Source organism: Prunus persica, chromosome G4, assembly GCF_000346465.2.
Source record: "Prunus persica cultivar Lovell chromosome G4, Prunus_persica_NCBIv2, whole genome shotgun sequence".
NCBI lineage: Eukaryota > Viridiplantae > Streptophyta > Magnoliopsida > Rosales > Rosaceae > Prunus > Prunus persica.
The window spans coordinates 21,267,870-21,294,021 of NC_034012.1; the positions used below are offsets into that span (position 1 = coordinate 21,267,870).

A 26,152-nucleotide genomic window follows, 5' to 3' on the forward strand; every position below is an offset into this window, starting at 1 on the left:
GAACCCAAACCTTGGGCAACATCATAATATGGTGGGAGGAGCCATCTGGGGGGTTTTGAGTGAAATCCAATTGACAGGACCCGACCCAATTTCCACTTTGGAATTCGAGCCAAGTCCTGTGCGTGTCCGACACCTGGCGAATGTCGGGCACAAAAGGACCTTTTTACCCTTCTTGTTTCAAATTCTTTTTAAATTCTCCCTTAGACTTCTGCCGAAATTTCGGCAGAGTCTCCCCTGTATTTTGACCGAACCCAAATTTTTCCACCTGTTAAACAATCAAAAAAATCCACACCAACTGCCATAATAGAATAACCAAGTATTCACCAACTCCAGTTTTCCATTAAAACTATATATCAGAGCATTTTCTAAAGTTCACAGAGTTTCAAGAACTTTTCCACAAAACTCTACCTCACTTGGTGGCGCGGAAGCTAGGGATGGCCCGGTGGTGGATCCTACGCACTTCTACGGCCTGGGGGCGAAAAACAGGTTGAAAATGTGAGTGGACAAAAATTAAGTTCTTGAAAATAAATTTTATAAACATAGTAACCCCCATTTAAAAATAAGCAAGGATTTAAATCGAGGGTTTGTCTATATTGCAATACAAGGTATTCAAATAAGCATGTAAAAACCTACTGATGAATGTGCTCGTATAACTGAACAAATATGTAAAGATATAAATGCACGAATATCAAAGAAGCTGATATAAAATAACTGAAAGTCATAATCGAATAAAAGAAAACTCAAAATCCTTTGAAAATACCACCTATTTGTACCCCTGTCATATCCGTCAATTCCCCTGGCAGGTCTCGGGCGCCACGCAGTCTACCCGAGCCGCAAACTGGCGAAATCAGGGGACTATGATCAGCCTGATCTGCCGGCAGATTCCTCGATGACACCAAGTCAGCTCGAGTCGCTCTGGCAGGATGCAGGGGACCGTAGTCAGCCTGATCCGCAATCCTGGCAGGTCTCGGGGACACAGAGTCAGCCGAGCCGCAATCCTGGCAGGTCTCGGGACACCAAGTCTGCCGAGCCGCAAATCCTGGCACTCACGGTCCGAGCGTCCCCGTAACTCGTGAGGCAAAGTCAAGTGCACTGACATAAACTGAAATTGGACTGGATGTCCGTAGACATCGGTCCAACTCTGGGTAATCACCAAGTAAAGGGTGGGTACATGGTGGTTCTAAAATAAACTATTTTTAGAAAAATCTAATAACTCACTGCCTTTTTGTGAAACTGAACTTTAACTGCTATCTCCTCTGATAAAGTTCTCAAACTCTGCTTTTTATATTACTGAGCTTCAGTAACTGAACAACACGTAAATCAAAGTATTGTACAGCACAAATCACGTTCGAAATGAATAGTTCATAAAACTTCTTCCATATCAAATAATGACATTAACCCATATAAACTGATTTGTAAAAGCTTATTTGTATAAAATCATTATAAAAATCACTTAAGTAATCTCATTTATATAATTCATTTATGATATAACTCATGCATATAAAATCATTTATGAAAGAAAGTCCACTCACTGATGGTCCGAGCTAATTGGACCCCTCGAAGGTCCCTCCTGCAGGTCGACTGAACCTCTGGTGCCTGATTATCCATGAATAATAAATCAATAAACTGCTGAATAAAAAGAATTAAATTAAACACCCTGCCCCCGGCTTCTAGAAATACGTGCACTCATTTTAAAGTACTCTTATGCCGACATTAGCTTTTTAGACAGTTAGAACGGCCTTAAAAGACCCGAAGCCTTACTAAGCGATAAACATCCAGATCGGCTGATCCGGGACCCCGTGGGTTTGCGGTCTCCGATGGCCAATCTGGGCTCCTCTGAAGGTTCCTTACAGAGAAGGAACCATGTTCTGCGAGTTTGGTCCGAAACGGATGGTCGGATTAGCCAAAATCGCGTTATCGCTTAAAATCTAAACCCTAGCCCCAGGGTTCGCGATTTCGGAGTATCCGGGACTCCGATTCGCAATCCGTCGAATCCTACACGATCCTGAAATCATGTAGACCGACATATCCAAAATTCAGCGTGATCCGACGATTTGACGACACTGCACCCACGGATCGCACGATATGGAAAATCCGTTCGGGGCTCAAACGGACTCCGAATCGAGATCCGCGAAATCCTACGCGCTCGTGACGACACGAGGATCACAAAACTGCATAGAATTACTTCACCACCCTCGCCCACGCGCCCCAGCACGCGCGGGCAGAATCGGGTGTCTAAAGCGATACCGGGTGGCAGAAAAATCTCGGAACTAAGACTCCAAACTCCTATCCTGGGTAAAAAACCCCATTTGGAGTCAGTTTTGTTCTTGGACATACCCCAAAAAGTGACCATAAACAGTAGATCTCGGCTGCCGAAGTTTCGGCCAGAATTCAAGTCGAAAATTGATCGCTTTAGAGCTAAAATCGATCGAAACCCATACATCCATCAGCTAGAACACGAAAAATAGCTGAGAAACCATACCTTACTCGATTGATTTGGTGGAGAAACGAAGGAGAAATTCGAGCTGGAAGATCGGGTGAACTCGGGTGAACATCCGTCGGAAATCATGACTTTCCGATCAACTCCGGGCGACCCAAGGGTGGATGATGGTCAAGTCGTGACGGCGAGAGGGAGGTGGAGCCGACGGTGCCCACGGCGGAGATCAGCTCGGCCTGTGGTGGCCGGACCGTCGCCTAGACGTCGAAGCATCGCACAGCTGGGTGCGACGGGAGAGGGAGAGAGGAGAGAGAGAGAAAACTGACGGGGGAGAGGAGAGAGAAGGGATAAAAATCTGACTTTTTTCCAAATTACCGTTTTGCCCTTCGCGGTATTTAGACCATATCTTCTTTGTTACAGCTCCGATTCGGGTCTACTCCGTGTCTATGAACTCGTTTCGCCGTGCTCTACGCAACGGCATAAGCGGAATTGCCAAATTCTTTCTCGATCAAAAAGTCAATTTTCCCCCTATTAAATAATGCGAGGGCAAAATAGTCTTTTTACTAGAAGATATTATCCTTACTTTTTAGATATTTTATTTCTTTTTAGATATTTTGTTTTGGGTTATTACACCAATTGCTAAAACTATGCAATACACCAACCACTCTATTTACGAACGAACTTCGTAAGAACTCGAAGTGTCCAATTTCATTGACCTAGTGAATTCGAATCGAGCCCAAAACTTGGGCAACATCATAATATGGTGGGAGGAGTCATTTGGTGAGTTTTGAATGATATCCAATTGCTAAAACTGTGCAATACACCAACCACACCATTTACGAACGAACTTCATACGAACATGAAGTGTCCAATTTCATTGATCTATTGGTTTTGGACCGACTCCAAAACTTGGGCAACATCGTAATATGGTGGTAGGAGTCATTTGGAGTGTTTTGAGTGAAATTCAATCGCTAAAACTACGCAATACACCAACCACTTCATTTACAGTACGAACTTGAAGTGTCGAATTTCATTGACTTATTAACTTCGGATCGAGCCCAAAACTTGGGCAACATCATAATAATTTGGAAGATGTCATTTGGTTAGTTTTGAGTGAAATCCAATCCCTAAAACTATGCAACACACCAACCACTCCAGTTAAGAACAAACTTCGTACAAACTTGAAGAGTCAAATTTCTTTGACCTACTAATTTCGAATCGACTCCAAAACTTGGGCAACTTCGTAATATGGTAAGAGGAGTAGTTTCGTGTGTTTTGAGTGAAATCTTATCGCTAAAACTATGCACTATACCAGCCTCTCCATTTATAGTCTGAACTTGAAGTGCCGAATTTCATTGACCTATTGAATTCGGATCGAACCCAAACCTTGGGCAACATCATAATATGGTGGGAGGAGCCATCTGGGGGGTTTTGAGTGAAATCCAATTGCTAAAACTATGCAATACACCAACCACTCTATTTACGAACGAACTTCGTAAGAACTCGAAGTGTCCAATTTCATTGACCTAGTGAATTCGGATAGAGCCCAAAACATGGGCAACATCATAATACGGTGGGAGTAGTCATTTGGCAAATTTTGAGTGAAATCCAATTGCTAAAACTGTGCAATACACCAACCCCTCCAATTACGAATGAACTTCGTACAAACATGACGTGTCCAATTTCTTTGATCTATTGGTCTTGGATCGACTCCAAGACTTGGGCAACATCGTAATATGGTGGAAGGAGTCATTTGGTGTGTTTTGCGTGAAATTCAATCCCTAAAACTACGCAATACACCAACCACTTCATTTACAGTACGAACTTGAAGTGTCGAATTTCATTCACTTATTGAATTCGTATCGAGCCCAAAACTTGGGCAAAAGCATCATATGTTGGAAGATGTCATTTGGTGAGTTTTGAGTGAAATCTAATCCCAAAAACTATGCAATACACCAACAAGTCCATTTACGAATGAACTTCGTACGAACTTGAAGTGTCCAATTTCTTTGACCTATTGATTTATGATCAACTCCAAAACCGGGGCAACATCGTTATATGGTGGGAGGAGTCATTTGGTGAGTTTTGAATGAAATCCAATCGCTAAAACTATTCAATACACCAACCACTCCATCTACATTACGAACTTTGTACGAACTTGAAGTGTCGAATTTGAGTGACCTATTGAAGTCGGATCAAGCCCAAAACTTGGGCAACATCATAATATGGTGGGAGGAATCATTTGGTGTGTTTTGAGTGAAATCCAATCGCTAAAGCTATTCAATACACCTACCAATCCATTTACGAACAAACTGAAACTGTCCACTTTCTTTGACCTATTGATTTCGGATGGACTCAAAAACATGGGCAACATCATAATATGGTGGGACGAGTCATTTGGTGTGTTTTGAGTGAAATCTAATCGCTAAAGCTATGTGATACACCAACCACTCCATTTACAGTATGAACTTCGTACGAACATGAAGTGTCTAATTTCGTTGACTTAGTGAATTCGGATTGAGCCCAAAACTTGGGCAACATCATAATATGGTGGGAAAAGTTATTTGGTGTGTTTTGAGTTAAATCTAATCGCTAAAGCTATGCGATACACCAACCACTCCGTTTACAGTACGAACTTGAAGTGTCTAATTTTGTTGACCTAGTGAATTCGGTTCGAGCCCAAAACTTGGGCAACATCATAATATGGTGGGACGAGTCATTTGGTGTGTTTTGAGTGAAATCTAATCGCTAAAGCTATGCGATAGACCAACCACTCCATTTACAGTACGAACTTGAAGTGTCCAATTTCGTTGACCTAGTGAATTTGGATCAGGCCCAAAACTTGGGCAACATCGTAATATGGTGGGATGAGTCATTTGGTGTGTTTTGAGTAAAATCCAATTGCTAAAACTATGCAATACACCAACCACTACATTTAAGAACGAACTTCGTACGAAATTGAAGTGTCCAATTTCATTGACGTAGTGAATTCAGATCGAACCCAAAACATCAACATCATAATATGCCGGGACGAGTCATTTGGTGAGTTTTGAGTGAAATTCAATTGCTAAAACTATGCAACACACCAACCACTCCATTTACGAACGAACTTCGTACGAACTTGAAGTGTCCAATTTCTTTGACCTATTGATTTCAGATCGACTCCAACACTTAGGCAACATCATAATATGGTCAGAGGAGTCATTTGATGTGTTTTGAGTGAAATCCTATCACTAAAACTATAAATACAGCAACCACTACATTTAAGAACGAACTTCGTACGAAATTGAAGTGTCCATTTTCATTGACCTAGTGAATTCGGATCGAAACCAATTCATCAACATCATAATATGCTAGGAGGAGTCATTTGGTGAGTTTTAAGTGAAATCTAATCACTAAAACCTCGCAATCACTACTACAAAAAAGAAAAAAGACGACGGTAAATCACCGTCGTGTATTCGGTTTTTCAATGGTCGTGGAATCCACCGTCATCTTTTCCCTCATAAACCACGACGCTAAATCACCGTCGTTGTTAAAATATACAACGTCATCAACAAATACAAAACGATGTCTTTGTACTGCAAAAAGATCTAAAAAAGCAGTCGAGGATGAGAATAGATGACCAACTCTCTAAAAAAACCGTCGTTAAAAAGGAAAAATATGACACATATTAACAGAACAAGGCCGCAAGATAGACATACAACGACGAAAATTAAAACAAGACGCCGTTAAATATCATTTTTACGACAATAAAAAATATGACGTCTTTAAATAAATTAGAAGACGACGTTATTGAAACCTACTACGTCGCCTATATAAAAACAACCGTCGTAAAATAAATTTTCCACTTCGATTTTTCTATAAAAGATGACGTGGAAATAGTTGTCAGTGTCATTATTTACGACGTATGTATTTATAGAGTAGACGTTGAACAACGAAACAACGTCGGTTACAAATATATGAGAGTCGTATTACAAAATTTATACGTCCTATTTTCAGAAACAAACAACGACGATAAATATTAGACGTTGTTAAATAAAACAACGTCGAAAACAAATAAAAACAGACGTGTTTAGTTTGCTAAAGTTCTAAAAAATAGTCGAAGATGAGAATAGACGAGCAACTCAAACAAATCACCGTCGTTAAAAGGGAAAAATATGACACATATTAAAAGAACAAGGCCGCAAGATAGACATACAACGACGACAACTAAAACACTACGCCGTTAAATATAATTTTTACGACAAGAAAAAATATGACGTCTTTAAATACATGAGAAGACGACGTTATTGAAATCTACTACGTCTCTTATTTACAAACAACCGTCGTGAAATAAATTTTCCACTTCGATTTTTCTAAAAAAGATGACGTGGAAATAGTTGTCAGTGTCATTATTTACGACGTATGTATTTATATAGTTGACGTTGAAATGCGAAACAACGTCGGTGGCATTTATATAGTCGACGTTGTATTTATATGTATTCATTACTCACGACGCACTTATTAATATACACGACGTTGAACTTCTAAACAACGTCGATTCCAAATAAATGAGAGCCGTATTACAGAACATATAGACGGCGTTGATTATGATGAGAGCCGTATTACAAATAACGTCGTTTAATTGATATTAGATGGCGGTTATAATGAATTACCGTCGGAATTCATTTCGTTCCTCTTCGTTTATAAAAGAACTTGCGACGTGGAAAATGTATGATGACGTCGTATTTTTTAACGTTCAGATTATATATCTCGTTTTTTAGACGTCGGTATTATGGGATTGGAGTCGTGTTATTTTGAATTACGTTGCGGTTCTTAATCCTTCCCCGACGTGATATCCTGAATAATTGCTTCACAATAGCATCGTGGTTCTTCATTGTTACGTTGCTTTAAGACGTCGGTAAATATGCTGAATAACTGGTTCACAATAACGTCGTGTTTTATTTGAACGTAGAAAGTGAAGAAATCACATTACAATATATTACAAAATTAATGTCATACACTGCCAATTACATAAGCATTATTCAATCCATATATCTTCACACCCATCTCGAATATTTTGACCACCTAACTCACCCACCAGTTCATCAAATGTATCAACATTTGGCATCTCTCTAGTAAATGGCTCACACTCAATTATCACATCACCTAAGACTTCATCACCAATAACATCATTATATTCTCTATTAGGCATTGATAACACTACCGACCAACCACGATGCATCGGGTCGTCAACAAAAAATATTTGTTTGACTTGAGAAGCCAAAACAAATTGGTCATTTCTATGTCCAATTTTACTCAAATCTACAAGGGTAAATCCAAGTTCGTCGACTACAAGACCAGAACTATCTATCCAATCACACCTAAAGACTGGGATTGTAAACTTTTGGTAGTCAAGGTCCCAAATTTCTTGAATGACACCATAGAAACCCATATTTGAGAGAATTGGGTTTTTATCCTTGGCACTAGCAACTTGCATGGTATGTGCAAGTAAATAAACTCCACTATTTTGAGTTGTCCGCACATCATCTTGTGCCTTGATATTGAATTTAATACCTTTAATAAGATAGCTCCTATATAATGGCACTGCCATGTTTGGACCAGCTGCTAGCCACCTTAAATTTTCTGATACGCCATGATTGTCTTCCTCAAGTTCACTTTGAACCTGCAAATTAATCATATCTTAATTCAATCTAACATAGAAATAAGAAGAAAATTAAAAGAGAAATATGTTATTCAACAACATATACCTTGAAGCGTAGCCATTGAATGAAAGTGCTATTGTGCTTATCCTGCAGCCACTTTGTTCTCTTTCTAAATTTTGGTTAAGCAGTCTTGATGTGGATCATATGTTGCCTACATGACACGAAAAATTCAAGCATTACGGTCCCAAATATAGAAGATAAACATAAGAAATAATTTAAAATGGAAACTTAAAGAATAAAACTCATACGTACTCGATATAAGGTAGGACTTCCTCCGTATTCTCCAAGACATATAGATGCGCTTGATTCAACAGGTCCTGATCAACTACGCTCACTGTGCAACCTGATAATGGCTTTGAAAGTCCCATCTTTTGGCTTGAAGGCACTCCAACTGTACTAACATCAGATAAATGCTGAGTACAAAACTCTACCGCTTCTTCAGCTATATACCGCTCAGCAATGCAACCTTCGGGGCGAGTACGATTCTGAACATACCCCTTCAGCACTTTCATATATCTTTCAAACGGATACATCCACCTAAAATATACTGGCCCACATAGACGAACTTCTCTGACAAGATGTACTACTAGATGAACCATGATATCAAAGAATGAAGGGGGAAAGTACTTCTCAAGCAAACACAGAGTAACTACTACATCTTCTTCCAACTTATCTAGCTTGGAAACATCAACAGTCTTTGCACATATAGCATTGAAGAAGAAGCACAAACGAGTTATTGCATACCTTGCAGGCTTCTCCAAAACAGAACGAATTGCCACACGGAGCAATTGTTGCATTAAGGTATGACAATCATGTGATTTAAGGCCAAGAAGTCTTGAATCTTGTAAAGATACAAGATTTTTAATATTTGAAGAATAACCTTCAGGGACCTTCATACCATAGAAAGAATTGCAAACCTCTCTCTTCTCTGCTCTTGACAAATTCCAAGGCCCAGGAGGCAAACGAGTACGTCTTTCTCCATACTCGGGTTGCAAATCAGTTTTGACCCCCATGTTCAATAAATCTAATCGAGCAGCAATCCCATCTTTATTTTTTCCAGGGATCTCCAGCAATGTACCAATGATACTATCGCAAACATTCTTCTCAATGTGCATAACATCCAGGGCATGCCTCACAGGAAGGTATTTCCAATACTCGAGATCAAAGAATATTGATTTCTTCTTCCAACAAACTCTGTCACCATTTTCAACCATATGCAGCACTTCTTCTCCGGTTAATGGCTCGGGAGGTATGCCATATTCAGGTTTCCCATTAAAAGCTGCACGTTGCCTCCTATATGGATGATTGATTGGTAACCATTTTCTATGCCCAATGTAACAAATTTTGTGGCCATTTTTCAACCTGTGACTAGGTGTATCATCGCCGCATATTGGACAAGCTTTATATCCTTTAACAACACAACCAGATAAGTTTCCATAGGCGGGGAAATCATTAATTGTCCACATTAATGCAGCTTTGAGTGTAAAGTATTCTCCATTATGTGCATCATACACTCCTCTAATCCCATCCCACAAAGATTTTAAATCATCAATCAAAGGCTCCAAGTAGACGTCTATATCATTTCCGGGTTGTTTAGGACCGGAAATCAATAAGGTTAACATCATGAACTTTCGTTTCATGCACAGCCATGGAGGGAGATTATATGTAACTAAGATAACCGGCCAACAACTATATCTGCTACTTAGAGAACTGTGGGGATTGAATCCATCAGATGAATGAGCCAATCTCAAGTTTCTCGGCTCATTACCAAACTCAGGCCATTTATCATCAAGAAGTTTCCAAGACGGGGAATCCGCCAGATGAGACATCTGACCGTTAATTGATTTTCTAGCAGCATGCCAAGTCAAACTCTTAGCTGTCTCATGTGATTGAAACATCCTTTTAAACCTTGGAATTGGAGGAAAATACCACACCACCTTCGCTGGCACACCCTCTTTCAAGATTGAATCTTTGCCTTCCTTCCACCTTGAGATACCACAAGTAGGACAATTAGTTGAATCCTCATACTCCTTCCTATACAAGACGCAATCATTGGGGCATGCGTGCATTTTCTCATAACTCAGCCCCAATGCACACAAAGTCTTTTTCACCTCATACATAGAGGTTGGTATTGTATTTCCTTCTGGAAGCAAATCGCCTTGAAGTATCAATAATTCTATAAAACAGACATCACTCATCCCATGTTTTGCCTTCAAATTATACAACTTCACTAATGCCGATAACTTCGTGTACTTTCTACAATCATGGTACACTGGTTGATCTCCATCCCCAATCACATTGGCAAACTCATACGGATCGGAACCAAAATCACCAAAATCATTATCATCCATATCAATTTCTTCAGACACAAAACTGTACCTACTATGGCCATCATCTTCTTCAACATTTCTACTAGCATTAGTAGTTGCTTCCCAAGGTTCTTTGTGAAATGTCCAATTCTTATAGCTTTGGTCAATTCCATTAAAGTATAAGTGATCCCTTATAATTCCAACCCCAAACAACTTCAAATTAACACATTTAACACATGGACAACGGATATGTGTTGTAGTTAGAAGATTTTCTACAGCAAAGTTCAAAAATGCTTCCACCCCAAACTCATATGCCTTCGATCTTCTATCCGAGTGCATCCATGACTTATCCATCTCCGACACTATAACCTATTATCTATAATAAAGTGAAAATACAGGCAATAACCATCACTATAGCAGATTATACAAAGATCTAATAGCAAGTAATACACAACAGAGACGACGGGTTTTCAACAGACGTCGTCTAATATAAGTAATACAAACGACAGTTTATGAAAAAACCGTCGTGTATAAGTAATACAACGACGGTTTTTTCATAAACCGTCGTGTAATCGTCGTCGTATGCCTAAAAAGGCGTCGTGTCTCAGTTTATTTTCAAGAACCCAAAACCCATTAAGAACACAACATATATATGAAACCAAGCAAGAAACCAACATATACATGAAACCAAGCATGAAAACAATAAATCCATTCCCAATTCAACATAACATAGGGTGATTAAAAGATCCGACAAAATTAAATCCATTCCCAATTCAACATAACAGATAATGTAATCCATGAACCCATTAAACAGAAAATCCATGAACCCATACCTATAAGCACATTATTAACAGATCGCAAAGCATATACCTAAAACCCTTTAACAAAACAACCTAATATCATTCAATGAATTTACAAGGGGAAGATAGGGTTTGTACTTACAGGTTGGACGAGCTCACAGATTCGACGGAGCCTGGAGAGTGCAACTTTTAATTAGAGCAGAAGTGAGAGAGCAAAATGTTATGTTGCGCGAAATCTGAAAATTTTAGGGTTCAGGGTTAGAAGTATAAGAATAAGAGCAAATCTAAAAAATTTAGGGCGCGCGAAAATTTTTAGAGAGCGCGCTCTTTAAAACGTCGAAAGAAAAACCATGGCGAAAGTTCTACAAGAACCAACGTAAATGTAATATTCCACGACGGAAACACTGAACGTAACGCCGTTTATTTTGACGCTTCATTTTTCGGATTAATTTTAAATTTATTTTGAATATTTTGATATAAAGACGACTGAAAAACCACGTCGGGGTTAAGAAATTAAAAACGTTGTAAATTATAATAGACGACTTACATATTAAAATGACGTCGTTTAAAGTATAAACCATGTCGGATATTTTACTGCACGACGTAACATATGTATTCCACGACTCAACCACCGTCGTTAAAAATTAATACCTTAAACCCTTAAAACTAAATTATAGAATTTTAAAAATTAAGTTTATAAAAGGGTTTATGGTTTTACAGCCTAATATATACCCTAGACTACCCAAAAATTATACTTTAAAAATAAACCCCAATAAATAACAACCCTAATCTCTAAACCCTAGACTCTAAACCCTAAACCATAAAACTAGAAGTGATTTTATGACTCATCAAAACAATTTTGTTTTGGATGGTCATTTTAAATTTTTGTTATTCAAAATGAATTTTTTCAAGGTTTAGGGGGAAGAAAATATATCAATGACTTCATAGGAGTTGACTTTGCATTTTTCTGATTTATTTTAAATTTATTTTGAATATTTTGATATAAAAATAATAAAATATTCTTATCACAACAACAAACCACGTCGGTGTTAATAAATTGTAAACGTTGTAAATTGTAATAGACGACTAAGTTGTTAAAATGACGTCGTTTAAATGAGAAACCATGGCGGATATTTAACTATCCGACGTAAAATATATATTCCACGACTTAACCGCTGTCGTTACAAAGTACTACCCTGAACCCTTAAGAAATTGAAGACGTTGTAAACCATAAACGACTCAATTGTTCAAAGAACGTCGTCTAAATATCCTTTTACGTCGGATTTATTTAAAACGAAACAACAAAAAACGACGGTTTTTGACTTTATTAGGTCGTTGGAAAAGTATTACACGTCGGTTACGCAATTTGTATGTTAGTTTTTTTTTTTAATTTAAGAAAACCTCAACAAATTTTTACATTATATATTATAGACAAAATTTGTACATTATACATAAATATCAAGTGTTCAATAATTCCCCTATTCCAGGTGAAGGCAAACAAACTCTGCCCATTCATTCCGGACTTCATCAATTGCTTCTTGGGGGTATGGCGCTTCCTGTTTTCCCTTGGCATACTGCATAAACAATGACTATTAGGGTTTATAAATAAAAAGAAATTCAATCACAGACGACGATATTTTTCATAACCGACGTAGTATATCTATTCAACGACGGTAATTTTACATGACCGTCGTTGATAATACAAAAAACGACGTCAAATGTATGAAGGTAATTTCTTCTTACCTTCTTCTCAAACGCCAAGGAAGGATCCATGATGATGTCCCTCATGAAGCGCATCACATAATACCCGCATTCGACACTGTTGGGTTGCTTTGGTGTGCCTGACAGAGTTTTCCAAATTACTGCCTTACGGCCTGATCTGGCTATGTGAGAATTATAAATTTTTATAGCACTGTTCACGATGTTTTTGGCCTCTTCATCGACCACACGATTTCCTGGCAGAGGATCCAGAAAATAGACGGTTTCCCTCTTTGCTCTCACAATCAGCAAGATCCAATGACGGCTGCACAAAATTAATATAAAAACGACGGTTATTTACAAAAACGACGTATTATAATATTTCACACGACGAAATAAAGTAGCAATCGACGACATTATATATTTATCACGACGATAAATAACTACCGACGTGGTTAGTAGTTTCAAACGACTCAATAAAATAAAACACCGACGTGGTTAGTTTATACGCTGTCATTTATTGAAAATCATAAAAACAAAATCCTGTTAAGGAGACTAACCCTGGATTGTAAGGCATCATGAAAATCTGTTCACCGTCAGTCCTCTGAAGTCGAGCTGCTACCAGTCGTGATCTGTCAGCTATTGTGCCAGAGTTGGCACTAACTGTAGCAGGGTCGATAAAGCCTACCCTGCTGCACATATTTGCTTGTTTCAAAACATCGTGTAAGTACCTAAATATATAAAATAATATAAACAAGTCAGCACAAAAAAACACACGACGGTTATGTATAACAAAACGACGTATTATAAAATTTCACACGACGTACTGAAATAGACAACGACGTTATAATATATTTATCACGACGGTACATACTAACGACGTGGTTAGTTAGTTAAGACGACGCAATAACGACGGTACATACTAACGACGTGGTTATTTTAGAATGACAAACCTCATATATACAGCAATGACCGTAGCTCCTATTTCTTCCATGCCTGCAAATTGTGTAATATCTTTAGGCAGGAGGAAGGTATCGCGTTCTAGACCAAACACCTCCTTATCAATTGTAAAGTTCAGGGTCTTATCCTGAGGCACGAGTGTCGTTTCCACATAACGACAAAGGGATTTTAAAGAAGATGGCGCCTCCATATTTGAATAATCAACAACTTCAAAAACTTGTTTAAAGAAATAAAAAAAATGACGTGGTAATTCAATAAAAACGACGGTTTAAGGAATAAAACGTCGTCTGAAAAGAATTTAAACGACGGTGAAAAAACCGTCGTGGTGAATAATTTATTACGTCTTAGAAAAAAATTCCGCCGTCTAAGTTGTAAACAAACGACGGTTTAAAGAAAAATATTGACGTCTGAAATTTTGAAAAACAAATAAAAAAGGCAAAGTTATGTGAACATACCTGGTCGTCATGCTTTTCTTCATCTTCTTTCTCCTTTTCATCTTGTTTTTCTTCTTTCTTCTCTTCATCTATTACGTCGGGAATGACTAACCCCGTCGTCTAAAAACCACAAAGTTTTAAAAATAACGACGTTTAATGGCGTGTAAAACAAGTAAACTAAATACGACGTGGTATTGAAATACAAACGACGGTTTATTTTTAAAATCGTCGTGGTATGTATTTCAAACGACGGTTTATTAATAATAACGACGTCTAATAGTTTTTAAAAAAACAGAGAATTCAAAGTTCAGATATGTTACCTTTTCTTCCTGATGTTTCCCATTTTTGGCAGTATCATCCTCAAAATGTAGGGATCTCACATCACCTCCAGAGCAGCTTGCTTTGTCAGACATTGGATTTTTGGGACTTTGGCTAATTCTTGGTTTAAGCATGCTTGGATCAAAATTGGGAATTAATTGGGAAAGCTGACTCAGGAAATGCTCCCTCTCAGCCTCTACCAATTGTTTGGTTCTAGCCTCCATCCTTAAAGCCTCTTCCCTTGCCTTAGCTTCCATCTTTTTATTCTCTTCTTGAAGGAGAACTCTTAAACTGTCCTTTAAACGGTCGTCAAAGCTCATCCTCTGTGGTTTGGGTAAATTGAAATATTGCCTTGGGGAAATCCCAGCACCTACCCCTCTCACTCTGCCTGGATGCTCGGGGCCCAAAGCCATGGTCAGCACATCATTGCTGCCAGATACAGTGACTTTGCCTTCCGAGACTTGTTTTTGCAATTCATCCTAAAACAAAGATATATAAAAAAGTAAGAACAAAAAACACACGACGGTTATTTATATACAAACGACGTATTATATAATTTCAGATGACGCAGTAACATATAAACCGACGTTATTATAATTTATCACGACGGTAGTTATACCGACGTGGTTAGTTTTTTAAAACGACGAAATGAATAAACCACCGATGTCTTATGCTTTATTTACAGATAACAGAGGGATGATTCAATATTCACACCTTTAACGACCTTGTTTAAAACATTTCGACGTAGTAATTTAATACAAACGACGCGAAAATGAACCACCGACATCTTATGCTATAATTACAGAAAACAGAGTAGTGATTCCTGATTTAGACCTTTAACGACGTTTTTTAAAAAATTTCGACGTGGTAATATCATTCACACGACGTAAAATATAACATAAGACGTAATAAGAATTATTCACAGTTTAATAAAAATTTAAAACAGAGTGAGTAGGCTTACAATTAATTTTGCTTTCTCTGCCACCTTTGGATCCGGGATGTTACCATGTTTGTCCTGTCTAGCTCTCTTCCATAAGGTAGATCGATCAATTTCTACCCCAGGCATGGTTTCCTCCAATTGATCCTCCAAACCAGCATATCCTTTTCGAGACAATCGATGATTGTACTCAAGTTTCTCCCTAATCTATGCATGTTGAGAATGCACAGACTCAAAATCTTTGGATAACCTTGAAGCTACAAAGGCATCCCATTGTGCTTTCTCTATGAATTTATATGTTTCAGGGGGTTGGCTTAATCTCTCCCTGTCATTGGTGTATGGAAGGATATAATGCCTCATTAGTGTAGACTTGAAATCCTTCCATTTCTTGGCAGCAGAAGCTAACACAGAGTTCTTGCCCCCTTGACCTACCACAAAAGCAATGTCAACTGCTTCCCAAATCTGCTCCTTTATATCCTTGGGGATTTGAGCCCATTTCATGTCCACAAGTGGAACTCTGGAGCGTGCCAACACACCAATGTAGGACTGCATCTCACTATGTGCTTGGCCAATTCCTTTCCCCCTTTTATTGTACTCAACAATTGGCCTGAGTTTCTGAAGTTTTCTCTTCACAACACGAGGCATTGTGCTCATACCTCGACCAGACTTTGAATCATCAGAGATTGTTGTCGTGCTGGTTGGTTCTGTCTCAGCAGATGATGAAGCAAACTTCATCTTCTTCGAAGACTTCTCTTGAGGAGTTACCATTCCAAGCTCCTTACCTCCATTTTTCTTGGAGCCAGAGTCCTTACTTTGGTCTTGGTGAGAAACCATTTTTACAGACAAAACTGCAAGTGAAAATATTTCAGGAAAAGATTAAGAACACAAACGACGGTTATTAATAAAATACGACGTATGATATGATTTTAAACGACGCAATGAAATAATCTCAGACGTAATAAATGTTTAAAACCAAGGTAATTAAACAACGACGAAATAATATAAAATAAGACGTAATAATAACTTATTACGTCGATATTTACCGGACGACGTGATAATTAACTATAAACGACGAAATATTTATATAACGCCGTGGTATTGATGTTCACACGACGTCAATAGTAATATACCGTCGTCTATATAAGGATCCAAAACCCTTCTTTCTTTCTCTGTGAATGTTTGATTGCAGATTTGATTTTTCTGAACCATGGTTTTTGTTTTCTAATTTGATAAAATACAAGGCCAAGAAAGAAAGTTTTGGAATCTTATATAGACGACGGTATTTTAATATGACGTCGTGGTATTAACATTCACACGACGTAAAACAATAAGATACTGTCGTCTATATTAGATACCAACCCTACTTTCTTTTTCTTTATGTTTTATCAAATTAGGGAAAAACAAAAACCATTGTTGAGAGAAATCAAACCTGCAATTAAACAAGCAAATAAAAAAAAGACTATAATTTTAAAAATAACTTTGTCAATTTTCAAACGACGCTAGAACGACTGACGAACCGTCGTGGTCTACATATTTAACCACGTAAATAAGAAGCTACCGTCGTCTTATTTAGTTGAGGTAGTTGTCTTCAAAGTTGGAAACTTTCCCTCTTTGTCTGTATATTTTATCGAACTTGGAAAGAAGTAAAATGATTTTGGCCAGAAAAAAGGTAAAAAGATTTTTCAAACAAAAAACGTATGAGCATGCAAAACAGCAACCAAAATAGTGAAAATGAAAGCTTACCTTTTGCGTGCAATGAAAGCAAGAGGAAGACGATGTTTAAGTTCAGAGACGACGAAGAAGACGAGAGGAAGACGATGAGATACTCTGACAGTGCTCTGACAAGGAAAAAAGTCTAAAAGTTTTCTCTGGGAGATTGAAATTTTAATCGGGTTTGGAAACAGTGCATGTGTAAGTCAGGTAGACGAAAAGTTGCTTACATATAAAACCATTTCAAAAAAAATAATACGGCGGTTACATATAACCATGACGTATAAATTACAAAATACGACGGTACATTTAACTTCGGACGTGGTAAATAAATACGACAGTAGTGTTGTAGGTACCGTCGTAGTAAACTCAAAAATTAAAGTACATAAGTAATAACTCGCGTCATGGTAGATTATTTAACACGTCGTTTTTATTAATGTACCGACGTGGATTTCTGTAATATACGTCGGTCATACCGACGTTGATTTTACAATTTAAACGGCGGTTTTTTTGTAAGGACCGCCGTTGGTTTTAAAAATTTATTCTATAAATTTGTCGCTTTCATTCATTTTCGGTTTACATTTAGGGTTCCAAGTTCTTCCTCTCTCAGAGACACTGTCTCTCACATCTCAAAGACAATAATTTGGATGTCTTTCTCAAAGAGAAATTGAGCTTACTCGCATCAAATCTATGTCCACAAGAAGAAGCTTGTCAACTAGCCTTCTCACTTCCTCGATCAAGCCTGATAGGACACTTAGTGCTTCTGAATACTCCTTGCTTTCCATCAAAAGAGATGCAAGCCTGGCCTCCACTCGCTGTCGAAGGAAAGTTCGCTTCTCAGGGAAATCTGAAGATCATATGTGCCTGATCCTCTGCTTGATTTTCTTGGCTAAGAAGATCCGTCAGATTTGTGATAGCCTCTTCCTTTATCCGTAGAGCTTCAGAAGAAGAAAATGGGTTTCAAGAATGCGATAAAGAATAGAAATGGCTTCAGATGGCCTCTAAAGCATGAGCAATCGAATCAGTGCTTTGAACTATACTTTGAACTATACAAGTCAATGCTTTGAACTATACAAGTGCTGCAGAAAGATAAAGGACCAAACTGTTAAAGAAACTGAAACTGTTAAAGAAACCCTAAACTAACACGACGCAATATTTGTTTTGCGACGTGGAATCTTTTCATTTAACGTCGTTAGGTTTAATATAACCGACGTGGATTTGAATTTTTAAATTATGAATAGAATTTTTTTTCCCGTGACCTTTCAGTTTATTTTTCAATTACAGTGCGTTATAAATAGAGTTTTTTTTTCCGGAGGAAATTTAAAATGAAGGAAATTAATGTTCTGGAATATGTAAAGTTTCTTTTTTGGATGACAGATTTAAATAAAATAAGAATATAAAAACAACGACTGTTTTTGTATTACTGTCGTCGTTTTTCGTCGTCTTAAGTAAGACTAAGACGACGTAATATATTTGTTGACCGACGTTGATTTGTTTTTTAAACGTCGTTAGGTATAATATAACCGTCGTTGAAAATTGTCTCTCTGATTGCAAATTTGCAACGACGTTAGGTATAATATTTGTAGATACACAAACGCACACACATCATCAACTTCCAAAAAATTGTCTCTCTGATTGCAAATCTGTGTCATCTGTTAAGATTATGATGTGGAACAGAGTTCCATCTGGTAAGATTTCGTAACCCTTGGGATCTCAGACAAATCTGATTATGTCGGCGGTTTTCTATATAAACCGTCGTGGTTATTTCAATTCTTGTCATTAAGTAGATCTACCGACGTAGGATAAGAAAATCAAAGAAAAAAATTGTTAACAAAAATTCTTATTAAGACGACGGTTTAAATTAAAGGTGCGACGTATAAAATGAATAAATATGACGTTAAATTTTATAGTACGATTTAAAGATAACGTCGTAGAACTATACGAGAATGACGTCGATATATTTATATTTTCCGTCGTTGTACATTAATTTAATACGGTGATATTTTGTATTTTAAAGCCGTGGATTTGTTTGTAATTATACGGCGTCTTATACGAAAACCTCGTCGTGTTATTTTATGAGTAAAAACGGCGGTTTTTATTGAAATCGTCGTCTTTACTTTCTACGTCGATCGATTCATAACTTCTGCCGTTCTTTGTTGGCATTGATTTTACACTGCGGAAATCTGTTTCAAATAGACGTCGGTTGTTTAATTAGGTACGTCGTTGTTTTTGAACAGCCATTTGAATCTCCATTTTTTAGTTGTCTAAGGTTGTATTACACGACGGTGTTTTTAGAACCGTCGTCTTTTTAAAAACCACGACGGTTTTCACTTAGACCGTCGTTGTTTTCTGGTCGTCTTTTTCACTTTTTGTAGTAGTGAATGCACCAACCACTCCATTTACGAACTAACTTCGTATGAACTTGAAGTGTCCAATTGCTTTGACCTATTGATTTTGGATCGGCTCCAAAACTAGGTCAAGATTGTAATGTGGTGGGAGGAGTCATTTGGTTTGTTTTGAGTGAAATCTAATTGCTAGAACCATGCAATACACCAACCACTCCATTTACGAACCAACTTCGTACGAACTTGAAGTGTTGAATTTCATTGACCTATTGAATTCGGATCAAGCCCAAAGCATGGGCAACATCATAATATAGTGGGAGGAGTCATTTGGTGAGTTTTGAGTAAAGTGCAATCTCTAAAACTATTCAATACGCCAACCACTCCATTTACGAACGAACTTCGTTTGAACTTGAAGTGTCCGATTTCTTTGACCTATTGATTTTGGATCGACTCCAAAACTTGGGCAACATCGTAATATGGTGGGAGAAGTCATTTGGTGTGTTTCAATGAAATCTAATTGCTAAAACTATGCAATACACCAACCACTCCATTTACAGTACGAACTTGAAGTGTCGAATTTCATTGACCTTTCAATTCGGATCAAGCCCAAAACTTGGGCAACATCATAATATGGTGGGAGGAGTCATTTGATGAGTTTTGAGTGAAATTCAATCGCTAAAACTATGCAATACCCCAACCACTCCATTTACAAATGAACTTCGTTTGAACTTGAAGTTTCCAATTTTCACTTCAGCATAAGCACAAAAAACGAATGCATAAACCATAATTTTGCAACAACAGTGGCATGTTTTCTGAAGCTGTAAGTTAGAACACGCTTCAGTATAATCAAAACCCTTGATGCTATAATGATTATTTAGCATCAGTGCTGATATATTCCCAGATGCTATTAAAGGTTTAGACATCGGAGGTCAACACCCTTTTGGCACATGGTAACAACTTATGCATCAGCAATTAAGTGAATAGCGAAGTCTTAAATAATCTTTAGCGATGGATAATATCTGAAGCGTATGACTATATCATACACATCGGTTCCCAATACTTCGGTTCTTGGGTACCTTTAGCAACGGATATTATTCGAAGCTAAATGTCAATTTTCGCATAGTGTATTCTAGTAAATAGTTAGTTGAGAAAACTACAATTGCGTTGTTGTTCAGTTCAAAATGGATATAGTGTTACCAAAATTTAAAGCATGAGGGAAAACTCTACCCAATGAATGATCAAGATTTATTTACAGTACGAAGGGGTGCTATTTACCAGTTCACCTGTTATCATGGAGGTTTTTTCTCTTAATCATCCATACTAATTGTTGGTATTTATTATTACTGGGAAGTGAAGAGATATTTTTGTTTATATCTTTGTGAAACAATAGTATTGCTACAGCTTTCCTTCTTGAGAGAATGTGTACATATCTGCAAAATCATATTTATATTTTGGAAGAAGAATGTGTACATATCTGCAAAATCATATTTATATTTTGGAATATTCTTAGGAAGAGGTCTTACAGTAGAAAAGCCATGATGTGATGAGTAAAATATGTCTTAATTTATAATAACCTGCTACACCTTGCTTAATTAGGATGTGGGGAAATTGGATTCAACCATATTAGGTTGTGCATGAGACATTTCATGTAATAACCCGATCCTAAATCGTAATTTTGCAGAAGTCTTTTTTTTTCTTTTTCTTCTCCCTTTCTTTCTCTCTTTCTCTCTCTCTCTCTCAGCGACTTGAGCCCCCACCCTTGCAACCGCCATCTCCGGTAGCCACCGGCCATGAGACCAGACTGGATCGCACCTCCGCTTCTCCCTCTCCCTTTCCTGACCGGTCTCCGCCCTTGGAACTCCCGGATTTCATCTGTAGGAGCTCAAAAAATCGCAGGTTTTTTTACAGAGTTTCGCTGGCGTTGTTCTCTAAACTCCGGCCGCCATTTCCGGTGATCAAGGTATGGAATCTCATTTATTCTTCGAGCTCTAGCTGATGGTTGGATAGGATTTGATCAATCTCTAGCATTGATAGTTCAATTTTGGATTCAAAGTTTGGCCAGATTTCGGATTGAAATTCCGGCCACTTCCGGTCATTTTTCAGGGTAGGTCCAAGAACACAAGTGGCTCCAATCGATGTCCTGAACCCAGGGTAGGAAGCTTGGCCCTTGATTTCGAAGTTTTCCGGCGAACAGTTAGCTTTGGATACCCACGCGCTGTCGGCGCCTGTAGCAGCGCGTGGGCACTGTAGCAGAGGGGCATTGTGTCCCAATGTGATTCCTTTGTTGTCATGAGCGCATAGTTCTGGGTTTGATATGTTCGGACCATTGGATCGAATCCAAATTTACGTATGTTGTATCTTGTATTCCTAGGATCATATAGAATTTGACGGATCGTAAATAGAAATCTCGGATAATCCAAAATCGCGAACCCTAAGGTAAGATAAAGAGTAATAGTCCGATCGTGTGATCGTGATCAATTCGACCATTCGATTCGGACCAAATGTGCAGAGTAAGTTTAGAAGAGTGTGTTGAACCTATAGGAACTCCCGGATTTGTGATCGGAGGTCATGGGCCCTGCGGGCTTGGTTGACCAAGTTTAGGCAGTTTGACCCATCGGTTGACCATGAGTCTTTCGATGTAGTTTATCCTTCGAAGAGTGTTAGAACGACCAGGTAAACGAGTTTTGACCAGAAGTTGGGTGATTCTTACCATGTCAAGTTAGAGGATTGTTTTATAGTATCTTACAGAAATTCTTGGATAGTACATCAATAATTGAAGTTATGGAAGTGTCTCTGAAGGTTATTATTTTTTCATTAATTGATATTATTACGTTTATAAATGGAGTATATGGATTGAGTGGTATTAGGTTTTGTATGGAAGCATAATGTTTTAATTGTGGAATACAGTATTTTATGGAATTCATGTGAAAACATGTGTGAGTGTTCATTGGTTAGTAATGGCATTAATTTCACAGATTAAATTACAATATCACGTATTATGAAATTATATGATTATGGAGAGAGGATATATGATTGTAGGTATTATTGATAATTGGAGATTATTGCTAAATTATATATATATTTATGGTATTCTGTATTTGGAAGTGTATTATAGTACGTGATGGTAAACCTAAAGGGTATTGTTGATAATTAGAGATTATGCAATATTGAGAACTGATTTCCGGAAAATTGAGAAGAGAATATAAGTAAGGCTTGTGAAACAAGAGGAACTTCGAAATAAGTTTTAGAATATGGTTTTCAAACCCACCTCAGGAGTACCCCCTAGTTTCCTTTGGAAATGGATTTGTCATTTATGACAATGCCCCCACGAGTTTCGGAGACGCCTAAACTAATGGTCCCCTGAGGCCTGCGAGGAATGCGGCTCTGGTGGACTTGGTGTCCTCGAGGCCTACGAGGATTGCAGCTCGGATTTACTTTGTATCTCCAAGGCCTGCAAGGATGTAACTGACAGGATACTTGGAATTGACGGATCACAAATGGGGGTACGCCTAGGTGGTGAGTGCTTTAGTTTTAAGGGAATATATTGTATTTTAGTAGTTGGTAAGGTTTTCACGAATAAGACTATTTTAATAGTTTTATCGTTTTCCTACTTATCTATGATAAGTAAATATAAATCTTTGCATATATATATACATATTTATATGTATGTACATATTTATATCGAGCTTTATGTGAGTTTCGAAGGAAAGGTTAAATGTGTAACAACCCGATCCTTAATTAATTTTTAATTATTAATTTATTCTAGGAAAAGACAATTATACCCCTAGAGCACAATGAAACGAGTCCGTAGACACGTAGTGGGCTCAAATCCGAGTTGTACTGAGTAAAATACGATCAAAATATGTAGAGGCTCAAGTCAGATTTTTATATTTTTCTCTGGTTCCCCCCCCCCCCCCCCCTAACCATCAGAACCTCCCTCTCACTCTTGATTTTTCCTCCAGCCGACACCCTCTTCCCTTCGCAGCCATCACTTCTGGCCACCCCAGCCCTCGCCACTGGGGCCAAAGGGACCGACCTACCTCCACCATCAACTGCAGCCCACCCCGTCGCCAACAGCCACCGGTAACTGCCTAAATCAGCAGCGAAAACCACCAATTTTTGACATAATTTTGGCCGGCTCGTTCTCTCTCCTCCGGCCACCAAATCCGGCAATTAAGGTATGGATTTTTGACTATTTTCCATGCTCTAGCTGATGGTTTGGTAGCATTGGAACAAAAGTGGCTCCAATCGATGTCATGAACCTGTGGTAGGAATCTTGGCCTTACATTTTGAGATTTTCCGGGGATCGGAATCGCTTTGGACACCCAATGCGATCCCCTAGTTGTCACGAGCACGTAGGCGTGGTCGGGTTCCAATTCGGATACCGTCTGAGCCTCAAATAGATTTTGCATATTGTGCGATTTCCAGGTTCGATAGGTTCGGACAGTATCTGAATTGGAATCTGAAATCGCACAATATGCAAAATCTGGAAATCGTACCTCGTATTCCCAGGATCATGTAGGATTCGACGGATTTTGAATCAGAGTCTCGGATGCTCCGAAATCGCGAACCCTAGGATTAAAAAACCGTAACCCTAGGGACCAAACTTGCAGGACGTCATTATTAAAATATGTAGAACCTATAGAAACTTTTGGATTGTCAATTGGAGGTCGTGGACCCCACGGGGTCTCGGGTTGACCAATATGGAAGGTTATCGCTTATCGAGTTTCGGGTCCCTTTAGAACGTTCTAACCATCCGAAATGCTTAAGTGGGCATAGAAATGATCTTAAATTGGTGCACGCACTCTTAGGAGACGGGGGTCAGGGTTTTGGGATTAAATATTTATGTTGAGTATTGTTATCGATTAAATATTTATGATGGCTTAAATAGGTACTCAGGCACCAACTGATCCACTGGAGGGACCTTCAAAAGGTCCAGCTAGCTCGAACACTCAGTGAGTGGACTTTTGTTTTCTAAATGATTTTAAGCAAATGAATTTGATTATTTGATATTGAATAAGTTATTATTGATGATGGCTTTCCAAGCATGTTTAATTGGATTTAAATATTTTATTTATATGCTGCTATGTGGGAAATGAAAAAGGCTCGGAAAGTAGGAAATGAGGTGATTACCGGACTGAATGGTTTGATGGGAAGTAAAACTATAGTTCTCCAGGAATGGCAACAGGATTTAAGAATAGAATGAGCAATAGTTTTATAATTATAATTATTTTTTTAATATATAATCTTTAATCTTTTTCAAAAATATATTTATTTTACAAACCACCATTGATACCCAAGGTTGCCTTCGGAATAAAAGTTGCCTTCGGATAAATTGGTTGCCTTCGGTTTATAGTTGCCTTCGGATATGACGATGTCCACGGACATCCTGGTTCCCTTCGGTTTTGTCAGCGCGCTTGACATTTGTCCCACTAGTTTCGAGGACGCCCGGACTGTGGGAGCGAGGAATGTGGATCAGGCTGACTAAATGTCCCCTGAATCCTACGAGGATTGCGGTTCGGGTCGACTTTGTGTTACCAAGACCTGCGAGGACGAGTCACAAATGTGACATGAGGAATTGACGGATAAAAGTGGGAATTGACGGAAACTAAGGAATTGACGGATAAATGTGGGAATTGACGGAAATATAATGGGTATACCTAGGTGGTAGAGAAATCTTTATTTTCCAATATTTCAAACTGATCGATGATTTCTGTAAGCATGTGAATTATTATATAAAAATAAATATGCATGTTTGTTTTCTGTACGAATATAGTATACAATTTAACTGAGTTTCTAACTATTTTTATAGTGGGGTTAGTATGTTCATATACTATTTTCAAAAACTTTATTTTTTTCCACTCACATTTTTGAATGTTTTGCGCCCCCAGGCATTAGACGTGCACCAGAGCGCCACCACCGGGCAGTTTCCACACTCCGCACCACTCTCTCTCTCTCTCTCTCTCTCTCTCTCTCTCTCTCTCTTGTGTAGGATTTCTTTTGAAATCATATTGTGTTGTTGTAAATTCTTGAACTAGTTGCTCTGATGATTTGCCCTAGGACTTCCTGGATGGCCTAAGGCCGTTTAGTTTAGTTGAATTGTTTGGATGTAAATTGAAAGCATGCTAGCAGTTGGGTTATTTATATATGCTTGTTTGACAAGTGGAAAATTTTGGGAAATGATCAATTTACAGGGGAGACTCTGCCCAATTTTAGGCAGAAGTCGAACCTGTAATAAAATTGGACTTTAATTAGAACGGCAATTCGATTATTTGTGCACGACACCCTCCAGGTGTCGGACATGCACAGGATTCAGCTCGAATTCCAAAGTGGAATTTGGGTCGGGTCCTGTCAAAAAGTGTCTTCAGAGTTTGTTTGTTTTACTTTAATCTTTATCCTTATTATTTATATATATATACATATAATAATGTAAGTCCGTATATATAAGTGAATTACGAATTAGAAGAAGTTTAGTGAGTGGACTTTTATTTTCATAAAT

The 26,152-nt window shown here is 38.1% G+C and overlaps 1 long non-coding RNA gene across 1 annotated transcript; it reads right to left on the bottom strand.

Annotated features, from left to right (window-relative positions):
• LOC109948936 lies at positions 202-2,746 on the bottom strand. The gene is made up of 3 exons (XR_002271389.1): positions 2,483-2,746; positions 1,533-1,596; positions 202-469 (listed from the first exon to the last, which is right to left on the bottom strand). It is a non-coding gene; the product is annotated as an uncharacterized LOC109948936 (long non-coding RNA).